Source organism: Eptatretus burgeri, chromosome 3, assembly GCF_056783735.1.
Source record: "Eptatretus burgeri isolate ZD-2024b chromosome 3, Ebu_testis_v1, whole genome shotgun sequence".
Classification (NCBI taxonomy): Eukaryota; Metazoa; Chordata; class Myxini; order Myxiniformes; family Myxinidae; genus Eptatretus; species Eptatretus burgeri.
The window spans coordinates 101,313,474-101,325,973 of NC_140963.1; the positions used below are offsets into that span (position 1 = coordinate 101,313,474).

Below are 12,500 nucleotides of genomic sequence, written 5' to 3' on the forward strand. Positions count from 1 at the left end.
GACTATTCAGTTGAGGATTCTGTGTTTGGGGTTCACAGATCTAAGAACGTCCCCCTTGACACACATTATATACTGTTATACACCTCGGACTTGGCCCTCGAGTGTCCACAACGGTGTATAGTAGGAGGGAGTGAAGCGCCAACCTATTGCTCCCATTGCACACACACACACACACACACACACAAACAAAAGTTAAGCCTTGACTATTCAGTTGAGGATTCTGTGTTTGGGGTTCACAGATGTAAGAACGTCCACCCCTTGACACACATTATATACTGTTATACACCTCGGACTTGGCCCTCGAGTGTCCACAAAGGTGTATTATCTGCTTAGTTTTGTCTTTTGTAATTCCTGTGAATAAAATGAACCTAAAATCTCTTCCCCTTCCAAATCATATATTTTATAAGTCCAAGGAACTGTATCTATTACATCAACAATTTTAAAAAGTTCTTTCGTCCATCGTTCAGTAAAACCCTTTTCAAAATGAGATTTCCACCTATATATTCTTACGATATCACCAACTTTGAACTTAGGTTTTCTGACATTAATCTCTTTTTCATATTTTAATTTTGTAAATGTTTCTGATGGCTTCATATTCGTTGATGTGTGAATCGTGTCATTATACTTATCCACAATATCCTGAATAAAAGATGACCATTGTTGTGAACCGAGTTGTGTGAATTTTTTATATAGTCTCTCTTTTAAGGTACGATTAAAACGTTCAACAACAACTGCCTTCCCTTCATTAAAGGTACTGTATAATGTAATACTGTTATTTTTTAGAAAATTCATAAATGTCTTGTTATAAAACTCTCTACCCTCATCAGTCCACAATTTCTTAGGTTTTCTCTTACTTTTATTAAATATCTGTTGAAAAGCTAACATAAGAGTATTACCTGTTTTGTTTTTTAAAGGGACAACCCACGCATATCTACTCCTCAAATCAATAACGGTTAAAGCATACTTGTACCCCTTATCATTATTGAGTTCAATCAAATCAGCAGACCAGATATAATCAACTTCCTTGGAATAAACTTTCCTTCTCTGAAACTTTGTGAATATTGGTTTATGTAATTCATCAGCTAATTGCTCTTCAGTCTTAATGGCATCATTAGAGCCTATAAGTTTTTGAATTTCCAAGTCCAAGTTTCAATTTAGCACTAATCATCTTCTTCACGATGAACCTATCAACTTTTTCTCTCAAGGTTGGATTTTGTATCAGAGACAAATTATATAACATTTCTCTATCGGCTTCATGCTTTTCTTCCAACGTTGTGGTATTCCCATAATCAATATCGTGTCTCATGCACACTTCATCAACTCTATTGATTGGTTTACTCCAGGATTTAGGATTGTCTGCCTCATCTAATCTTTTATCCAAGTTTGTGCCTGGACCACAGAAAGAATACCCTGGAAGATGTAATTCCCCTGGTATTCCAGTAGTTGTAAATTTACTTCCTGATAAAAACTTTTGTATATCTCCTCCGAGTTTGTGTTTGGAGATAAATTGATTTTTTTTTGAACCACACACCGAACATATACCTTTTTGTATAACCCTGTTATTTTTACTTTTAATATATGAAATATTTTTAGTATTAGTTTTCTTTTTACATTTGAGACAATAACTCATTTATTTATGAGAAAAATTTCTGCAGAGTGCAAAAACCTTTTTAGTTTCCAACATGCACATTTGAATCTTAATTTTTAAAACATAAAGAATCCTTAGAAATGCCTTCACTCTCTCCTCCATTTATTTAAGAAAAAACTTGAATTAAAATGAATAGCTTGACGATGCTAATAGTTTTGTTGAAAGTATTGCAAATAGACTTGTTAATTCTTTGTATTCCTCCCTGGTGAGATAAGTTATTTTCTTTAATACCTCTATTCTTTTTTGAATCTCACTGGTTTCCATATTTTGATATTTATTCATTCTCTCTCTTTCCTCCCTCTCTCTCTTCTCTCTTTCCTCCCTCTCTCTCTTCTCCCTCTCCTCCCTCTCTCTCTTCTCTCTTTCCTCCTTCTCTTTCTTCTCCCTCTCTCTATTCTCTCTTTCCTCCTTCTCTCTCTCCTCCTTCTCCTTTTCCTCCTCTTCCCTCTCTTCTTCAACTCCTTCCTCATCCCTTACTATACTTGAATCGTTTACACCCCATAGAATATTATACATATATTCATCAGGATTTCTTGTTATTCCTGTATCCAAAATAATTTTTTTTACAACAGGAAACCAATAAAATTTCTTTTGAATTTCTAAAAGAGCCTTACCTTTTCTTAACCTTATAATTTTTTCATTATTTAACATTCTAATTAAATCTAAAGTTGTCGGTTTATCAACATCAGCATAATGCCAATCTTTTATTGAAAATACCTCATTCTTATGTTGTAGAACATATTTATTAAAATACCGAATACCCTTTTCTTGAAGGTATGCTTGAACACAGAAATGATAATTTTCTTGAAGCCTTCTTGCTGTCATTTATGTATTAGAAATATATGTTAGAATAATATTATGGCACGAAACACCTCCCCATCTTCCCATAGTTAAATCATTTTGTATTTCCTTACTTATTATATATAATCCTGTTTTTTTCTGTTTTCATGAGATAAACAAGGGCAAAACCATTATTATATTTACCCTTATTAAATTCTTTTATTTGTTGTTTACTAATCGTGGCTCCACAAAACTCATTCTCGATACCAAGTGGATAATATTCTTCCTTACGAGACTGATTTAATTGTTCCAGGTCTTCGAGGTTAATTTTAAATGACCAATTATACCCTAAATCATTCATATCATACCCCCATTGTTCTATTCTCATACAAACGATACGCCCTTCTTTATAAAAATTTATTTTAATTCGAACTGTGAATTCTGTATGACCTGGAGATAATATCAACACTTCTGTATCTTTAGAATACACAGCCGTTTTATTTAAGTATATATATATTGTGATAAATCGCTTAATCTCACCAAGTCATTCGCGTCAGTCGGGCTTGGATAATTTTTTAATTTATAAGCATTTTTCATGTTAATATTTTTGTTTATATTATATTTATGTCGTTCAGCCTGTGCCTTTGTGTAATAATTTGATAAATCAATATCCAGTTCTTGAGATACACCAAAGATAGAACCATCTTTACCAACATAAGTCATTTATATTAGATGAAAAATAATATCATAAAATTTTTTATTTTTGTTGAGTTGAAATAACACATATAGACATAATTGACCACAACACTTGGAATTTAATTCTTGGACTTGAAATGTTTGATAAACACCATTCTGTAAGAATTTTATGACTTCAACAGGTGGTGGAAGACCAAAACTATCAAAATAATATTTGTCTTGACTATTAAAAATACAAACCCAATGAGAACCGTTCCCATCATTATCTTCTAAGTTCATAATAATATTCTTTGTATGTTTCGACACATTTGTTAATTCATCTCTCATACAAATAACCACATTATGAATTTTTAATTTCTTACAATATTTGGCAAGTTGTAAATTTGATGTTGTATTCTTTCCAAATTCTTTCAACCACTCATCAATGCTCATTTATTTATTAGAAAGATATAATCCATTACCTCTTTTCGTTAATTTTACACCTGCTTGTGCTATAGAAGAAAGCATATCTCCAACTAACAATCTCGCTTTATCAGGCAGACCTTCAAGTTTTTCAGCAAAATCTACAATTACACCACTTCCACTAATTTGTTTCTCCAACTCTTTGTTATGTCTTTCCAATTCTTTTTGAGCCTGGAGTTGAGCCTTCCTTTCGTTGGCAGTTTTGACCGCTGTTGAAATACCACCCGTCAATGCTCCAACCGCACTTAAACCAGCAAATAAAGGAATTAGAAATGGGAGAAATCCTCCACTCGTCTCTCTTATTGAATATTTTTTCAACATTGGTTTTGTCATTTTAATTTTAAGTGAGCCAGTGTCATTCAAGATTTTAACCTGTTCTCTTGTGAGCAAAACATCAATTCTTACTGCTCCTTTTCTCTGAATTGTATTAACGTTAATCGTACAAGGCTTTTGATTTTGAACACAAGATGATAGTTTATGAAGATTGATTTGATTAACATATACCCCAGTTGGTACTTTGCCACTCATTTATTTAACAAAAAAATTATGTGAGACTAATCATCACACCATTATCTGTATTAATCTGCAATTCTGTTTCTTCCAAAAGCAAACAATATGTATCAACTTCTTCACTCTCTCCTCTTTCAATGTATAGGGAAGTATCCACTCGATTAGACTTTATAGTTTCTTTTTGAGCGCTCAGGTCAAACGTATAGATTGTATACAAACTTTTAAATGCTGTCATATCCAAAATAGGTTCTTTATTTCCATTACTTTCACACACCTTTTGGTAAGACTTGTATGCTTCAGCAAAATCATTTTTTTCCCAATTAATTTCCAATCTATCTCGTGGATAAAATGTTCCATCGAGAGAAACGCGAAGTTGTTTCACCTTAGCATTATCACTCAATGCATTATTCTTATCAGTCGCAGTATCACCATCTGGCTTTTTAAAAATCATCCACAGATATCGTGGCTTTCCTTCCAGAACACCCAAATTCCACGTGTAAGTAGTTTGATTGAGTTTAACGTGTTGACATCTTCTTTTGAGGTATGATACACTGAGTGGTTTTTTTGAGTTAAGTCTTCGATTCAACATCTCTTCTGTTTTAAGATTAGGAGTATATTCACTGATATACCAACTCATCTCCTCAATTACAAATTTATTCTGATCACCAAAAGCATTACCAACACCAAAAAGCAATCTATTTTCATTATCATTCCTTTGTAGTTGAAATCTAATTTTAAGACCATACAGAACTTTATCATAATCACAAAATCCAAATATACCTTTAAGAGGAACTGCCACAGTAAAACTATTTTCTGCTTTTGTATCATCATTATACATTCCTTTCCTTTGAATATATCCAGGGTCTGTGTTTGTTCCCGTTGACATATCAGGAATAAAACCTTCGACAGACCCCTTTCCCATTCTATCACTGAATGTATAGAGTGTAAATTTCATCATTTCAGATACAGCAGAGACATAATCAACCGCTTCAACTTCTTGTGTTCCAATATACAATCGCACACTATCAAACATTTTCCAGAAGAAATCATTTACAAGTGTAGCGTTTGTGTTATTCCCAGCCTTAGTGAATTTAAATTTACACAACAAGAAACTTTCGGAGAGATTCAAATAGGTTTGTTGATTATTTATTTCAAAACTTTTTGTACCATTTGTATTCCAGTCTGTTCCAGTTATTGCATTTACCTTGAAGTAATCTTCTTTTTTAGTGGAGTTTGAGATAATAATAGTATCATCCAAATCATAGATACTATCAATTGCTTCCATACTTGTATTTATTTAGGAAAAAAGATGTTAAAACTTTTGAAACCCTGATCCAAGTATTTGAATTATTTTCTGTCGTTCTTGGGGGACAACTGAGTTTTACCTTTCTTAATTTCTTTTATTGCTTGTAATTTATGAGATTCTTTCTGAGCATCTTTTATACTCTTTACAGCACCTGCTACATTTCCCACAGCAGAAGCAGTTGAACCAATTAGGTCTTTATGTTTAAGAATAGTTGAACCAATACCCATGAGAGTATCAATTATCCCATCTCCTCTAAATTGATGTCCGACACCCCTTTGTCTCTTAGGTTTATAGTATCCTCTACCAAGATACATACCTTCACCCTTGTAGTACGGGGAAAGGAACATCCCATCCCCTGTAATTATTTTATATTTTCCCAACTCGTGCTTCCTCACAATAACCATCGTATTTATTTATTGAAAAACTTCACGTAGGTGAATTCTGATAGATATAACTTCTCCATTAAAAGAAATCACACGATTATCTTGGTCGGTTATCCTAAAATTTACTCTGTGTATGGTTTTTCCTGACACAGGTAGATAAACCAAATTTTTAGGCTCCATATTGAATTTATAACCAATTGGGGTTGAGTATGCGCTGAATGAAAATATTGTATTTGTTTTTAATCCATCATTATAAGCACCATCAATCAAATCACAGTGAATTAACACCGAATTTATTCCTGAGGATATTTGAATGACATTATCACTGTAAAACGTCCCATTAGTTTCAATCTTTTTTGAGGAGAAACCTAATAACTCTCTAAATGAATTATCAATTGTGAAATCAACCTTGTAGTTATTTTTAACTTTAATCGTTGATTTTGAAGTATGTTTTTGAATGTTTATAACAATATTTTTTGGTTCATCACCCTGTTCTTTCATAAGACGAGCAATTTCGGAAGATATTTGAGAAATCTCGTATGCTCCGGGTGAGACTGTTATCGTTTTGTATCCACTTCCCGGATTATAACTAAACTTGTCATTTTTCTCGGTTATATTAAATAAGGTATTATAAGTCTCCATGGACAATAAAGATGCCTCATATTCTTTTGTTGTGTCAAGTTGTAGTGGGTATGGGAATGAAGATGTGTGGTCGCTTGTTGTGAAATTAAAACTCAGGATTGTGCTTCTCATCTTATTTAATATGAGATAAAATGGCTGATGCTTCATTAAAACAATTGTTATTTCCAGCCTTCTTACTGCCGAACAACAATAAGTCTATTAACTAATTGCGATGGGTCATTTGGAAGAAAACTAATACCTGAACCAAGGATACTTAAAGCCTGAATAATGTGTTTCTCCTTCTCATTCTTCCTACTATTACCAGAAAGAATAACCTTATAATTTAGAGTGTTCAGCAAATCAATATATACTCTATCATCATTATTTTCCATATCCAATGGTTTATCAATATACTTTGATTCATCCCTCACAGTTGAACCTTGCCTTCCATCTTTTGTGAGAAGAAACATTAATCTCGGAGTTAGTTTAACAGGGGGTTCAGCAGAACTTAAGAACCTTAATTCATCATTAAATATCAATACCTTTTCTTGAACAAGATGAAATATTGCTGGTTGTTCTGTTGGAATGAGTCCTGCTTTGGTTTTTGAATCCGCTGAATATTCATTGTTTTGAACAGCATTCACAATATAATCAGGGGTTGATTAATCTCTTCCAGTTGTTGAAATAAACCTTCATCATGTTCTAATTCTCCAATATGCTCTAATTCTTCCTCCGTCATTTGACTGAAATCTTTTAACATTTGAAGCTTTCTAGGAGTATATTCTACTGTGGGAACTGTGGAAACATCTTTCATTTTTTCTTGGGAAGTTTTTAAAAGTGGTTTAAAAAATTTCTCTTGTTTTTTTTCAAATGCTTCTTCGCCCGTTAGTTTCTGTCTGCGTTTCTTCTTTATGTCTTCCTGTTGTTTTACAACTTTTGAAACCAACTCTTGATGTTCCTTAAATCTTCTTGCTCTTTCTTTTGTATCCATTTATTTATTGTAAAATATCATTTAATGAATTGTAAAGATCAACAGGGAAATTTTCCTTTTCTTCATCATTCAAGTAGATGTGTTCAAATAAATCCTTTTCTTTAAATATTTCATCAAATTCTTTATTAACATTAATGCGAGTTGTAATTTCTTCTTCACTAATCCTTGCATCTCTGCTTTTCATACGTTTGTGTTGAGTTTCTTCATCAACATCAAAACCGAATGATAAAATCTTCACTCCGCTCAGATATTTAATAATTTGTCTCGTTCCTTCTGGATTAGTTTCTAATATCCCAACACCACCAGATTTTAGTTTCTTTAACTCACTCTTACAATGTGAATATTTTGTTGTACCAAGAGAAACCTCCTCAAATATTTGTCCTTCATTCCTCAATCGCATATGTTCCTCCACTGAAATATAGTGATAATCTTCACCTTTTACTTCTCCAGGTCTTATTGCTCTAGTTGTTGTTGATACAATGCGTATCACGGGGTGTTTTTAAGTAAATTTACAATATTCTCATTTGTACTACACAAGAACCTTGATTTATGAAAGTTTTTTCCAGAAGCAGATTTACCCACAAGATTTATAATAATAGTTGTCATTTATATATGTAATTGTTTATAAAACAAAAAATATATCCCTTAATATCTCATCTTGTTTCACAACAATATATTTATATTTTTCAGTCGTGTGCTTCATATAATCCTCAAATTTCTTTTTACTACATAATGTAGAACAATTATCTCTCCAAAAATTATTGATATCTATTGAATTTAACTTGAATAAAATAAAAGTATTAGCATTGTTTCTGATGGAACGACGAGGAAGTTGAAAGTACGATTGACTAAGATAAATACAATTACAAGAAGAATGTCTCCCTCTTGTGTAGTAGCTGTCCATTACCGTTTGGTTTCTCTCATTAACACAATCATCAAAGATAACGAGGTTCTTTTTTGATTTATCCAAATCTTGGGAGACGGTATATCATCCGTATTATCACTAAGAATACAAGTTATAAGATTTGATTTCTTTTTACATCTCTGTGTATCACAAAATAGTTGAATTATATCTTCAATGTTATAATCATTTAGGTTTTTTTGACGTTTAAATAAACCTATTATATCTTCTTTTTGAAGACCAGCATTAAAACCTTGTGAGAGTAGTTGATACTCTGGTTGAAAACTCGACTTTGTGAAAATTATTAAATTATCATAATCTAAAAAGTTGGGAGTGAGGAGCATTTTTAAAAGTAAGCAGGTTTTTCCACATCCACTTGAACCAACTATGAGACATCTTAATGAATTTGGGAGATTTTTATGGTTGTTAAATTTTATCTTATTTTCCCAAATAGGTAAAAAATCATTCATTTATATATTTGAAAAACAGGTTATTTAATTTATTATTGGCTTTTTAGAAACTCTATATTTTATCCTAAGTTCAGGTTTAATTTCAAGATAATCCATTATTTTATTTATACAATATCTTGTGTTGATATTTCCCTGAAAATTACATCCATGAATAATATACAACAACAATCCTTTGAACATTTCTCTTATACGTTCAGTTTCTTCCCTTGTAAGGAAAGGTGTGTTATCATCCTCATACTTTACATTCATTTCTCTAATCAATCTTGTAAAGTAATTCATTTTTGGTGTAAATCTAAAAGAATTATTTTCCTTTTTATATTTTTTATTATCATTAATTAGAAGATAATCACAGAATATACATTGTTTATAGGCTTTTGACTCTGTGTTTAATCCCCGTCTTTCACACGCAGGACAATTCTCAAATTTGTCATATGGAGAATCAGGAAAGTCTAGCATATTTATAAAGTAAAACTTTACTTAAACTGAAATTCATCTATACTTTCAGTTGTATATTACCATCGATATCGATATACTTTTTTTCATTATCAGATTCAACGACAACATTTTTTATATTAAAGGTAATTTTAAAATTATCGTTAACTACTATTGAACGAAATGTCATTTCACCTGATATATTAACATCCTTTATTTCATCAAGATTTACATCTTTAGGGTTGTTGAAAAAAATACAAATTTCTCCTTGCATATTACAGATAGTCTTATCTTTTCTTTCTGAAGCTTCATCCATAAGGTTTTTGTTCTTTGATACTTTTTCTTGTTTCATTGCTTTTTCTAGTTTTGAATATATTACTAGAAGGAGAGGAGAAACTTTTGTTAGAGATACTTTAATTGATGTTCTACCAGGTATACTAAAAGCCCTTCCACTGAAGGAAATTGAAGAACTCATATTATTTACCATAATAGTTTTTATCCAATAGTTGTTATATTTATCTTTGTTCAATTTTACATCCTTGACATATTTCTCAGTATCTTTAACAGATGAAGAGATTGATTGAAACTTGTCTTTTGTGTCTTGAAACATTGTATTTATTAAGTGAAAAAGTTGGAGGATAAAATGTTTTTAAGCACAGATTCACCTATAAATTAAACGAAATTTTCATCAAGAAAATTTTAGTTTAAGCAAAGTTTTATTCTATAAATATGGTGAATACAACGTACTGCGATGTTTGTAATCACGAATATAAACATTATAGAAAACACCTCCGAACCAACAAACACACATTTAATCTATTTCATCAAATATCTCCTCTTGAGTTGGAAAGAAAACATTGTGATATCTGTTCAAAGGATGTTTTGAAGAGTAGTTATAATCAACATCTTCAATCACAAAAACACAAGAAAAATGAGTTTAAAGTAAAAGGAGACTATTATATTAAAAACACTGATGAGGCATTTAAAGGGCATATAAAAATAAGGATTTTTCAATTTGGAGAACCCGGTCCATCATCAATAGCTGAATCAATTGAAATAGTGAAACCCGATGTTGAAAAATTTATTAAAAAGACATTAAAAGAAATGAAAACTTTAAAGTTTTATATGGGAGTGAAAATGAATATGAAAAGACAAGATGAAGAACAAACTCCTTATATGAGAACAGATCTTCATTTTATAACATCATTTCAAGATTTTTTGAATAGTGGGGTTTATGAAGAACTATCAAGACAAGAGGAGGATGTTGATAATACAGTGGTAGGAAGTGGATTCAATATTAAAAAAATCATCTTTTTAGATATACACATTCTAAAATCAAACCCTCTTAAAGCTTCTTCTTATATTGAATTACCAAAAGAAATAAAACTAAAGAAGGCAGTTGTTAATATTAAGAACAATGATAATAAATGTTTTCTCTGGTCTGTTCTTGCTCACTTACATCCACCAAAATGTAATTCAGAAAGAGTAAAACAATATATGAAATATGAGAATACCTTGGACATTAAAGATTTTAAATTCCCAATGCCATTAACAGATATTCCTAAATTTGAGAAAAAGAATAATCTTTCTATTAATGTATATGGATTAACGGATACAAACAAAGTTCAAATATTAAAAATTTCAAACAACTATAAAAATGAAGAAACACACATTGACCTTTTATATTTTAGTGTTGGAAAGAATTCACATTACACATACATCAATAATTTATCAAGATTAATCTCTTCTCAGGTATTCAGAACAGCAAACAAAATATATCCTTGTAAGCGATGTCTTAATTCATTTCATACAAAAGAACGATTAGAACAACATTCAAAATATTGTAGTAATCATAAATCAGCTGTAATTACAATGCCTAAACCTGGTGAAAAGATTTATTTTGAAGATTATAATAAATCTATCATGCACCCATTTGTGATATACGCTGATTTTGAATGTATCCTTAAAAAGATAAATACTGCTTCTCCTAATCCAAAAGAACCATATACAAATAAATATCAAAAACATATTCCTTGTGGTTTCTGTTATTATATCAAATCATCTGTTGGAGAAAAGTATAACAAACTTGAACATTATCGTGGAAAAAATGCTTCACAAGAGTTTGTAAAACGATTAGAAAAGGATTGTATAAGACTCACTAAATTAATGAAAGAAACAAATGAACCGATGAAATTAACCAAAGAAGAAAAATTAGAATTTAGAATGAACAATATCTGTCATATTTGTGAGGGAAATTAAGGAGTCTAAAGTTAGAGACCATTGTCATCTTACTGGTAAATATAGAGGTCCCGCTCATTCCTGTTGTAATCTTAATTATAAATTACCTTCTTTTATTCCAGTCTTTCTTCACAACAGCGCCAACTATGATACACATCTATTTATAAATGAACTTTCAAAAACACCAGGGAATATTTCTGCTATAACAAACACAAGTCAAAAGTATATTTCATTTTCAAAAATGATATTCACAAAACCTTTAACTCGTATTAGGTTTTTAGATTCTTACAAGTTTATGGGAACACCACTAGCCTACCTCGCATCAAATCTAAGCTCCACGGACTCTTTTCCAAATCTTAATTCATTCTTTCCAAAAGAGGAAATTCTCACTAAAGAGGAAATTCAGATTAAAGAGAGAATTCAAAGTAAAGAGGAAACTCTAATTAATGAAGAAATTCTAACTGAAGATGAAATTCTAATTATAAAGAAAATTCGAACTAAAGAGGAAATTCAGATTAAAGATGAAATTCTGATTAAAGAAGGAATTCTTACGAGAGAGGAAATTCAAACAAGGAATGAAATTCAAAGTAAAGAGAAAATTCTTACAAGTAAGGGAATTTATCCTTATGATTATATGGATTCATTTATGAGATTTAAAGAAACACAACTTCCTTCAAAAGAAAGTTTCTATAATAACCTTTATGAAGAAGAGATAAGTGATAAGGAATATAAACACGCACAAGAAATATGGAAAATATTTAAGATAAAGAACCTTGGAGAATATCACGATTTATATCTAAAAAGAGATGTTTTATTGTTAGCTGATGTGTTTGAGGCTTTTAGAACACTCTGTCATAATAAAAATTGTTATGGATTAGACCCTGCCCACTATTTCACAGCTCCTGGTTTCGCTTGGAGTGCAATGTTGAAAATGACAAAACAAGATATAGATTTAATCAGTGATGTTGATATGCTTTTGATGATTGAGAAGTCCAAGAGAGGTGGAATATCACAAGTATGTTCAAAAAGATATGCTAAAGCAAATAATAAATATCTTCCAAA

The 12,500-nt window shown here is 31.0% G+C and overlaps 1 protein-coding gene and 1 long non-coding RNA gene across 8 annotated transcripts in view; one reads left to right on the forward strand and one right to left on the reverse strand.

Annotated features, from left to right (window-relative positions):
* The window catches only part of LOC147030543 (uncharacterized), a 2,128-nt gene extending 1,722 nt beyond the window's left edge, over nucleotides 1–406 (forward strand). Inside the window, exon 2 of the long non-coding RNA XR_015056440.1 lies at nucleotides 1–406. This exon is cut by the window's left edge and continues 1,331 nt beyond it. This is a non-coding gene — a long non-coding RNA (uncharacterized LOC147030543).
* The window catches only part of GAD1 (glutamate decarboxylase 1), a 166,121-nt gene that overhangs the window by 37,479 nt on the left and 116,142 nt on the right, over nucleotides 1–12,500 (reverse strand). The gene's annotated exons all lie outside the window — the stretch shown is intronic.